We start from the raw sequence: 12,104 nt of genomic DNA, 5'->3' as shown, positions 1-12,104 counted from the left end.
CAAAATTTAAATTTTTGAAATCTGATTGTATTTTTTGGATTTGGGAGGTCCATTTGCTCCCTATAGAAGCTAATATTGCTGCATATTCTCATTGAGGTGACAAGAATTAGCAAAATAGTGGTTCGGGCGCTTTTCAAAAATAGTACCGGACGCTGTTCCTCTTGTGACGTCATAGCTCCGTGACCTGACCTGACCCGGTCAATTTTCTTGCACCACACGATAGCCAATGCTTGCCCCAACATGCATGGGAAGTTTCATCATGATCCATCAAACAATGTGGGTATCACCGGCAGAAAACCTAGGGATTCGGCGCACACGTTTGGTAACTGTCGGCCGGAGGCTGTACCTCTTATGACGTCATAACTCCGTGACCTGACATGACCCGATCAATTTTTTCGGCAAAAGATGCGCAAAGGTTGCCCCAGAGGGTATTGAAAATTTCAGCCCGCTACGACAAGCCGTTTAGCGTGCACTTCGAAAAAACCTCAGGGGGGGGGGGGTTGATACAACCCCCCCCCCCCCTAGGCGTTCTAGGGTTAATCAGTTGACCTGCGTTGACCTTGACTCGGTTCGGTTAGGTGATAACCCGGCAGTTGCTGGGGTATTTCGCCACCCACCGTTTGCTGGGGGGGGGGGGGCGTTAAACGCCCCCAGCCGATAACTCGAGAACCAATAGGCGCAGCGAAACGCACGAGGCGGCAAACGAAAGAACGCGACGAGACGCTTCAGATGAGTACTTGAATTTTGAGGTCACAGTTCACCATCAGATGAAGTTGAATTTTGAGGTCACAGGTCGGGTCAAGGTCAGGTCAAACACCTGAAATCGGGCTTTCAGTAGCATGGACTTCAGGACTTCGCAATGGGCGCCTCTCGTCATAAACTCTGTCAAAACGGTGCACAATCCATCATATAAGGCCTACAAGAGTGTCAGCTTCATGTAGGGGTCAGTCCAGCATAGGTCAGGGTCAAGGTCAGGTCAACCGGGTGGGCACATATCCCCGAAAATCAAAACTGATATTCGCAGCCTGTGACACATGTTTTATGGGTTATTTGGGGCGTAGAACACGATGGTGACATTCATTTTATCATATATGTACGTGTTTGGCTCAAAAAGTTCAATTTAAGAAATGCAAGTATCATGGTCGTGAAGAAGTCACGAGAAATTGCCAAGATTCAGTTCAAGATTTTGGAATATGCGGAGCAATAATCAAAAATCGAAGATAGCCATTTGATTGTTCATGGTATTGGCAGTCTAATGGCGTTTACGGCATGTCTGTATGTCTATTCTGTGATTTTATATGATTTTTTGAACATATGCCGTTTTTGGTCGAAAACTCAGAAATCATGACGTCACTAAAACATCGATATTTCAAAAAATTTCCGACCGATTTTTTTTTTTAAACTTCGTCACAATAAACTTCAATCAATTCCCTACAGGTATCAAAAATTTGGCGCGCCTGCGGCGCGCCGTTTTTATGCTATGGCCCGGCGAAAAAAGTGGGGGCGTTTAACGCCCCCCCCCCCCCCCAGCAACTCGCGGGATAAGATGGCATCACCTGCCTGGTCAACGTCATGACGGAACCGGAAATTCCCATAAGCAAATAATGTAGCCACCAAAACCATGATGGGAATCTGATAGCCTGATGGACTATATAACAAATAAAGTGAGGGTCAGAAAAGTGTATCAGACACTCCGATAGCAGGTACGGATATTTCCGGACAAAACTTAAATATAGTTGGCAGTTGGCACTTGGCAGCCTTGTTCAAGCCTTGTTCGACTCCTAGGAGGATCTGTCGATCTGTTACTCCCAGCTTCCGGTCGGCTCGTGGTAACCGCGCACGGCCAGCGCCGGCGACCTGAAGTAAAAACAAAAATGCCCCTCATTTTCGATGTAGCAGGCTGAAGCAGCTAAATTAGGGTAGACCGGGGCAAGTCGCCCCGCCGAGGTAAAACGCCTCACCGATGTTTCTCGGAACTGGCAGAGTTCTGGGGAAACACTCCCTCTTCTATAAAACGTGCACTATATGATCATTATATGAGCAGACTGGAAAGAAATTGTGATGACTCTTTCGGGAGATATAGCCAAAAATGTGTTTTTTGAGTGATTTTTATGTTTTGTTAACAGATTATGCATCATGGCGTTCTTTTATGGTCCACATCAGGTTAACGACTTTTATGCATTTTGAACAACTATTGTCTAACGCTTATCATGCCGGGTTGGTTCGTGTTAAATTATGTCTTGCTGGAGTGCAAAGCGTTGTTCGCTGACCGAACTACGTGATGGGGTAAAACGCCCCAGTAGGTCGCGGGGCAAAAAGCCCCATGGGGCGTTTTACCTCATGTGTTGTTCGGGCTACCCACTTTCTAATGTTCGGTAGCTGGCGAACAGTATGTTTCTATGCCTTTATGTGTATTTTTCTCAGCAACTGGATGGCAAAGGAAGTATTCTGTAAACATTTGCATTGCAATAATTTATTATTTGGTCTTATGAGGCAGGTGAAAAACCTGCTCATACAATAGTGTCATAGCTGAACACCTGACAGGATGGAATGTGCTAACTTCAGAGCCGTGCCTCCAGAGATCTAACGGACCTCTCACATAAGAACTACCATGTTAAATCTGTAATCTAAAGTATGGGGCTACTTGCCCCAGGCCGTGGGGCGTTTTGCCCTGGGGTTGGGGCAAAATGCCCCATTTGCAGTTGCTTCACAAATCACTTCCTAGCTTGGAGTCCGATCATAAGTGAATGAATTTGAGGGGTGCAATTTAAAGTAAAATGTCCAAAGGGGCGTTGAGCACAAATTTGGCCTTCCAGGTGATGTGGGACAAAATTTATGCAGCAAAATAAATTATCTGGGGCGTCTTGCCCCAGGTTACCCTATACATTTTCTGAAAGGCAATTGATCGGTAAAGACCATATTGATAAAAGAAGAGCGCAACCTAGCGGGACGTTTCACATCGCCATTCTAGAATGTTTATAACAGTAAAATTAACTCACAATTTTAAAAGCACCTACAAACTTAACATTTGAAGCGTATTTATATATTCCGTTATAAGTTTTTCTTTCCATCGTGAAGCCCATGGTCTAAACATTTCTTGTTTCATGGTCTACTCTAAAGGTTAGACTCCGAAAATATTGATAAAGCCGTCTAATATACATTTTTCTTACCTACATTAGCTGCTACTTTTCTCCGTACGAAAACGGGTCTACGATGCTTGTCACAGAACTTTGTATTTGGGCTGATGTGGCGCGGGCCGCGGACGCTATAGGGTAACTGTGGGGAAAACGCACCCCTGGGTTAAACGCCTCCCCTAAAAAAATCGTAGATCTTATCGACGGATAGGTGTTTTATCCTGCCTTTCAGAACAGTCAGCTGCTTGTTTACGTAGTTCTCTATTTCCGGTTCTGCGTCTTGAGGAGCAGCGTGGGTAGGTGCTGATGTTGGTTTTGGGTGCTGTTTTTGTTGTTTTTACAGAAGATTCCTAAGCTTTTGATGCCCTCTTTATATCACAAAACTTGCTATTGTGCACATCACTCAAAACTGCGTTTTATTGTCATTCTGTTGAATCTATTATGCTGCGGCGTTAGTGGCGCGTTTTTTGTCAATATTTTGTTGACCGGAAACGGAGTGGATGGGGAAAGACGCCTACTCGATGCATGGGGCAAGACGCCCCCAGTTTTCTGAAAGGGGGGCGTTTTGCACGGTGGTGAGAGTGCAGGGTAGCGCCGTGTAGGTCGGGGCAGAAAAGGCTTCTCCCTGTCCTTTTTTGCTGATATATCCTAAACGACTGTATTAATAGATGTAGGAATAATAGATATCGTCACCAAACTTTCAGGACTCCTCCGGGCATCCATTTTACACATTGTAACAACATTTTATTCCAAAGGCTATGATAGGTTGACCACAAATGACGTCAGAATGACGTCAAGTTCTGCCATGTTCATCATTTTCTGTTGATGGATGGGGTGGGGGCGCTTTGCACATGGGTGTGGGCGTATTACCCAGGGTGTGGGGCAAAACGCCCTTTTGTAAGGGTATGCGGAAACCTTTTTGGGGGGTTAAATACCACACGCAAATGTCTTTTCTTGGTCTCAAAGCGTAGTAAAAAGAATGAGCTACATGATGGTGCCCAAAGGTTTGAGTAATCTGGTTTGGGTTGAGTGTCACAAGGTTTCGCGCTTAATGGGGGCGTTTTTGACCTATTCACCCTACACCATGGACGAAAAATATTTGCAGATTCGTGGTCCATGGAATTGGACATTTCTGAACTACGTGGAACAGTCTAACTCAGTTTGGGAAAGGGCGGCAAATCCACCAGTGTCGCGCTAATTCCGGCCGCGGTCCCATCGTCCAATGGCCCGTCTTTTTCAAGTTCAACCCTCACTGTAAACATCCTGCTGAACACATTTACAATGCTTGCTAGGTTAACCACTCAAAAACTGGTTGGTTCACATATGATTTAACCCTCGCCCGTATTGGTGTTTTGCCAGCGTCTAACGTATCGTGCGTTGTTACTAACGTCACGATTTATATTTGACCTGAGGTCAAATCTAACAACAACACTCGGAAAGGCCTTTGAAAGAGCTGTTGAATGCGCTTTTCTGTGGCGCTGTAGCTCTATTGGTTCCCGAGTTATGCACGTTGAGTGTTTGGGAAAATGTTGAAATAGGCAACATTTTACCTTTGATGACCTCTGGTGACGTGACCTTTGACCCAGGAGCCGAGTTAGACGGGGACGTGAAAACGCCTCCCCCCAGCACGACACGGAAAACTTAGGCCACCAGCACGGCGTGGGTTAAGTTCGACCCTCGATGTAAACAACACAGCACGATATTTGCTAGCTGAATTACTGAGAAAACTGGTTAGCGTACATTGTATTGAAGACATTTATATTTTCCAAATGTGTTTTAACCCGCGCCCCGCTGGGGGTCCTGGATTTCCACGCCCTGCTGGGGGGGGGGTGTTGAACACCCACTTCTAACTCGACTCCTGGGCCACGTAGCGATTCGCGGAAGGCGGCGTTCGAAAGAGCGCCAAAAATAATAACGAAATCACTTCGGTCACTTTTTTTGGTTAGGCTAAAGGTCAGGTCACCAGTGGTCAAAGGCAAAATTTCGCCGATTTTCAGGTCAAATGTCGACAGTTTCCAAGAAGCCAACGCATAACTCGGGAACCGATATAGCTACAGCGCCGCGGAAAAGCGACTTCGATAGCCCTATTAACGCGCTTTCTGAATAATTCTCTCAGATTTGACCTAGCGCCAACGGTTTTGCCTGCAGGGGGCAAAAACTGCCAAAATAAACGATTTTTTTGAAAGTGTTTCTGCAATAACTTTTGACTCAAGCCTTGCACGAGCTTACTTTTACCAACATGACCTGACCGGAAAGGGTCATGTTGCATATCATTCGATCCGTATCGTCGAGCTGAACACATCCAAAGCGTTTTCATCGCTCTAGCATGCCTCTATCAAAAGGTATTCGCGAAAAACTGTTAGATACTATTCGTGACCTGAGATGACCTCAGGGGCATAAACAGGGATCTCGGATACTATTTTCATGTTCAATGTGTCTTAGTTTCTTGTAATTCAGTGTTTGGGAGTGTTTATAATGGCTTTGGTCCAAAAGAGGCGCCTTTCAATTTTCTTCCATTGACTTATAATGGGGAGGTCGCAAAATTGACCTGACCTTTGGTCATCGATATCAAAACTCTGAGATATGCAGAGTTTATCTCAGTATAGTTTACAGCGCGGAGCGCCGCCGTTTTTGGCACACCTTATAATACATCAATTCTACACATGTTTTAAAAATTTCAGACCAAGGTCATTTAAAGTCAGGTCACCAGGTCACTTGAAGTGATCTCACCTCATGCAAAGTTTCAATGTCCGCCATAGCTACACCAAGTGACCGATCGCTTCGAAAGTTTCAACGATTGCTAAGAGCAATAGTATGTACAAAATGTATTATAAGGTCTGCCAAAAACGGCGGCGCTCCGCGCTGCCGTTTTTGAGATATTTGTGAAAAAAACACAGGGGGGTGTGGTGTGTTCAAACACCCCCCCCCCCCTCCAGCAGGGCGAGGGTTAAACACCGATGATGTACCGTTATGTTAAACGCCATGCGATTGACTAACCGGCGCCGGGCCGGTGCTCGGCGCCACCTGCACTGGGGGAGGGGGTGTTTGAACACCCCCCTTCTCACTCGGCTCCTGGGCCACGTAGCGACACGCCGTAGACGGCGTTCGAAAGAGCGGCAGAAGTAATGAAGAAATTATATCGGCCACATTTTAGGTCAGCTCAAAGGTCAGGTCAACAGAGGTCACCAAAGGTAAAATTTCGCCACTTTCCAGGTCAAACTTCGATAATTTCGACAAACCGGCGCATAGATTAGGAACGGTTTAGCGTGCAGGGGCCAAAAACTGCCAGAATAGGTAGATGGTTTTTGCGGGAACTGTTTTTCTGCAATACCTTTTGACTCAAAACATGCACGAGCTTACTTTCAGCAGCATCGTGTTCCTCTCGTCAAGGCGACGCATCGAAAGAACTATAAGTTGACCTCAAAAGTTCAACTTGAAAAATTTACTTTAGGTCAAGGTCATGACCTCATGACAAGGTCATGACCTCAGGTCAATGTCATGACCTGACCAGAAAAGGTCATGCTGCATCAGTCGATCCGTATTGTCGAGCTAAACACATACATATAAGGTTTTTTCATCGCTCTAGCATGTCTCTGTCAAAAGTTATTTGCGAAAAACTGTAGGATACCATTCGTGACCTGAGATGACCTCAGGGACATAAAGAGGGGTCACGGGTACCATTTTCCGGTTCAGTTTGTCATGTCTACTTGTAATTCGATATTTGAAAGTGATTAGAATGACGTTCGGCCAAAAGAGGCGCCTTTCAATTTTATCCCATTGACTTATAATGGAGAGGTCGCAAAATTGAACTGACCTTAGGTCACCGATATCGAAATTCCGAGAGATACATTTTGTGTATCATTATTATAATTATTGTATACATTATGTGTATTGTGTATACTGTTGTTTTATCAGTTGCTCAAAGTTTCAAAGTGATCAGTCACTCGGTGTAGCTGTGACAGGCATTGAAACTTTTCATGTAGTAAGGTCACTTGACGTGATATGGTGACCTGACCTTGGATGACTTTGGTCTGAAGTTTTCACAGAAGGTGTAGAAAAGATGTATGATAAGATGTGCAAAACACGGCGGCACTCTGAGCCGCCGTTTTTTAGCTATTCGCGAGAAACCGGAGGGGTTGTTCAAACAGTCCCCCCCCCCGCAGTGCGTGGGTAGAGCTATGTGACCAAGGATGAAGGTGTTACATACCTATGCACGTTTGCCTCATTTACCTACATATGCACACCCGCCAATATAATAGATTTCTCACGGTCTTGATGCCCGCTTCTCCTCGTCGCCTGCTCGGCACCGGTCCACGCGGCACCCGCAGCGTCGATAGTCGGCCGGTGCAGCGTTCAGAGGTATCGTGTTCCCGCCTGCTCGGAACAATTCCCCTCGGCACCCTCCGACCGCCCGCAGCGTCGATAGCCGGCCGGTGCAGCGTCCAGAGGTATCGTGTTTCTAAGGGACTTAGTGGCATTCCACTCTATTTCCTGGTGGCTTCCAAAAAACCACTGCCACAGCACCATTACCCCATCTGGTGGCTGACTTGTTAAATATCAATTCACCCGGCGTCAACCAGAGGCATTTTGTACCTTCCGATTTTAGACGATGCGATTTTGTATGATACGATCATCTCGTTTTGTAGGTTGCAATTTTGTACGTTCTGATCATTGTTTGATTTGCCATTGTACGCTTTACCCATTGGACGGTAAACTTTTGTACTTATTTGAGACAATTGTTAATAAAGCGTACGAAAGGCCATATTTACTTTAATGCGAAATATTACATTAAACTAAATGAAATTAAAGATAAGCTACCCGACGTTTCGCTTATATTTGCTTAGTCATGGGCGATCTAACACATTTCACAAATCATACATTTTTTGAATGCATTCGAAAAATATTACAAAGTATTAAACAGTTTATCAAAAACATCTCCCCGAAGGGAAATTCGGCGATCGATCGATAGAGTTTCTTCATGTCGTTTTCTTTTTAACTCGTTCTGCTATGCTCGTATGTAACTTGAAAAATCCTTGTGATACGTTCGTGGCTTTTTCAGTTCGGATGTATGCCGCCTCAATCAGCCACCTCTCGGTTTTCTTTAGGTCGCTGTGTAGGGCTTCGGCACCATTCCAGTTCGGTAAATGTCCCTCTTTATCAGCGTGCATCACGATAGCCTTCGTCTCCCTGTGGTTGCGTAAATCGTTCCTATGTTCCCGAATTCTAGTTTTAAGACCCCTCCCCGTTTCACCATAATACGCCCTATCACATTTGCTACACGGAATTTTGTATACTATGCTGTCTTCGTTTGATGTCTTGATTTTCTTTTTCTTTAGCATTTGTCCTATCTTCTTGCCCCCTGATGTGACCATCCTGATTTCTGGAGACAGTTGCTGACTGACACTGTCTACCTGTTTGCTGTGAGGAACAACGAGCATTGTTCTTGTTTCATCTTTCTTCTCTTCGTTTGTCTCATTCTCATCTTTCCGTCTATCTGCCCTCTTCTTTATCTCCCACGCTTTGCGTTTCAGGTCGATTATCAGGGCCTCTGGAAATTTTAGCTTTATGAAAGTTCTTGTGATATATTCCAGTTCATCCTTGATGTACTCTGGTGAGCAAATTCGGTAAGCTCTCAAGAAGAATCCGATCACTATACCAGTCTTTGTTCTCTGGCTATGTCTTGAAAAATAATGCACAAAATCATCCTTGTTTGTGGGCTTTCGGTAGACTGAGAATTTTATATCCTTTATATAGTAATATTTATATAAAGGATATATATAAGTTTTAAGAAGGATATATATAAAGAAGGATATATATATATATCCGATTAAAGGATATATATAAAGGATATATATAAGATATATATATAATATCCCCAAATATAGTAATATTTCGCATTAAAGTAAATATGGCCTTTCGTACGCTTTATTAACAAACTTTTGTACGTTGGGATTTTGTACGCTGCGCTTTTGTACGTTTGGGCTGTCCCCAACCTGGCCTGTTTTGTAGGTTTTGCGCGTTGTATGTTGCGATTTTGTATGTTTTGAGGATTGTACGCTGCGCTTTTGTATGCTTTGATAGCCACCCGACGAAATGCTTCGTTCGGACAGCCGCGGACGCGTATTTGGAGATTCCGACAACAGCGAGCGTATGTGGTAGAAAACCCCCACTTTGGTAGGGGAAACTACTGCTGTCTGCTACCATTTGCACTGCAAGGGTCATTCCTGGGTCATTCCATTCCATGTCAACCAAGACAGCCCAAATCGGTCACCTCTGCGATTTTGCTCAAACTTGCTATACCTACTTATTGCCTATTGGGTGAAACCTCTGAGGGTGAAAGGATTTTGTCATATGCCCTCGGGCTACAGAGATACCTACAGTGGAGCTTTCCGCGATAACGTATTTTCGGACCTGCGATAACGATAAAACGGTACCTAAGTAAGGTTTGCGATAACGATAAACGATAAACGATAAAAAAAAATTGCAAAAAATTAGCAGCGATAGCGATAAAACGATAAAAACGATAACGGTACCTAATTGTTTTTTTAACAGCGATAACGAAACGATAAACGATACCTACAACGACAACGATAATTGTTTTTTTTTTTTTTAATAGCGATAACAAAAGCGATAAGAAATACAGCTTAAACCTCGCCCGCACATGCCATTTTCCCATCCTAGAACGCACATGGGAGTGGTTGCCCCCCCCCCCCCCCCGCGTCATTTCGTTCCTGTTCGCTTAGCGGTAAAGACCAGAAAGATCCCAGTAAACATGCCGACGTCGGCCCGACGTCGGGCCGAGGCTCGGCCCGACGTCGGCCCAACGTCGGTTCAAACTCGGCCCGACATCGGCTGGACGTCGGCCATATGCCCGCATGTTCCGACGTCCAGCCGAAGTCCAGCCGACGTCGAGCCGACGTCGGGCCGAGATCGTTTGCCGAGGTTGACGAGATCGTTTGTCGTTGGACCGACGGGGCCGACGTCGGCATGTTTATTGGGACAATGCGCCAAAAATATCAACCGGCGGCGGGATTCGAGCCCCCCAGTCGCCGACGTCGGCATGTTTACTGGGACAACACGCCAAAAGCATCAACCGGCGATGGGATTCGAACCCCGTTTTAATCGAACGCGAGATTAGTGCGCTATCCACTACACCACGCAGCCAGCTAACGAATTCGGTTTGTTTTGTAGAGTTATGCCCTTTCGGTCTGACAAGACCATTTCAGAGCCGGAAGGATCGTAGGATGGAGACATTGGTCTTCTTGGCAAGCACCCTGGGACGGGTCCAGTTCATATAGAGTCCCTGGTCCCATTGCTGTTACGTGACACTTATTGGAAAGGGCGACCCCACAATGGATTCATATAGTCACTCTTACACACCTGCACCAACGTTTCCCAAAGTGTCCCTTTGATAAGCGGCACTTTGGCAAAGTGACACTTGCCGACTGGCCTTTCTATATGAACTGGGCCCGGCCCTGGTGAGTTGCCGGGGCTGAGCCTGACCAAAGGATAGGCCGAGCAGCCCCCAAGCACTCACCGCACCCGGCTACGGGCGAGCTCGGCTTACGGGCAATCCCAAATGGGATAAAGTTTCCCGTCCAGTCCGGATCAGGGGGTTGCGGCGTGGAGGAAGATTTGAGTTTCCTGAGGATATTTTGAATACAGAAGCTCTTCATGAAACATGAAACACGTATTTTATATTATTTTAACGGTCAAAACAGCGGCCGATGTCGGTCCGACGTCGCGTCGCCCCGACGTCGGCCCGACGTCGGCTGGACCTCGGCTGGACGTCGGAACATGCGGGCATATCCGACATCCAGCCGACGTCGTGCCGAGGTTGGACCGACGTCGGGCCGACGTCGGCATGCCGATGCCGAGTTGCCGACGTCACCCCGACGTCGGCCGACGTCGGGCCGACGTCGGCATGTTTACTGGGATTCTTTGGGAAAAGACGAATCCAATGGTACCCAGTTTTACCTTCTCAGGTCAGTCATTGACCTTCCAGGTCAGGTCAAACTAAAAAAATATTGCTGTTTTGGGTCACCGTTGGACATCAATTGCGCTGCTTATCATATACCGATGACGATGCCGTTTTCTGGTGCCAAGCCAGCTAGAGCCTCTTTGTCACACTACCCGACCAGGTTTTTGCTGCTGAGGTCATTTCAGGTCAAGTTAGGTCAAGGTCAATGATATATGTTTGTATGTCTGTGTGTGACTGTGTGTATACTGATATGTGCAACGGTTGTTACGGAGCGGGCGAATCGAGCGTAGTCTTTCCTTAGATTTACGGAAATTTCTGATTTGTTTGAAATTGTTTTAACGGACTTTCACTGGGTAGTGGGTAAAAGTTATTGTTGGTCCCTACCCACTACCCAGTGGGTAGGGACCGTTAAAACAATTTCAAATAAGCATTTACCTGGGTATTAACTAGGGGAAGTTGGGGGAACGCCGAATACTTTTTTCTGACGCCCGTAGCACGCAAGGTAGACAACAGTAAGCTATTCTTGTTGGCGTCATTCGAGAGGCCAGTCTTTTGCCTTTCAAACATACCAGGCGCATTTGATGAATTCGCATACCTACCGTTAAGCGCACAAACTAAAAATATAAAAGAAGTGACTTTTTCGGCGTTGCCCCGGACTGCGGGGAGAGCCGAAAATGGGAGAAATGATCTACGGGAATGCCGAAATTGATGTTTTGCTACTTTATATCCAATTTTATCCAGAATTCGTCAAAGCTGACACGCGTTTTAACCCTCGCCCGTAAACGGCGATCTGCCACCTTCGCCCATGCAGGGGGGGGGGGGGGTTGGTGCGACCCCCCCCCTTGGCGTTTGAAAACGGAGCGTCGTAGAGCTTAGCGGAAAAGACCAACGGATTGCTCTCGCCGAGATCTCGCGATTGGTGGTATATTTTTTGGTCCTAGGTCAACATTTGACCTACTTTTGACCGGTCAAAGGTCAAATTTTCGGAA

The sequence above is a fragment of the Amphibalanus amphitrite genome, unplaced genomic scaffold (assembly GCF_019059575.1).
Source record: "Amphibalanus amphitrite isolate SeventyFive unplaced genomic scaffold, NRLGWU_Aamphi_draft 000001F_arrow, whole genome shotgun sequence".
Classification (NCBI taxonomy): domain Eukaryota; kingdom Metazoa; phylum Arthropoda; class Thecostraca; order Balanomorpha; family Balanidae; genus Amphibalanus; species Amphibalanus amphitrite.
Note: the sequence above shows the minus strand (reverse complement) of the source record.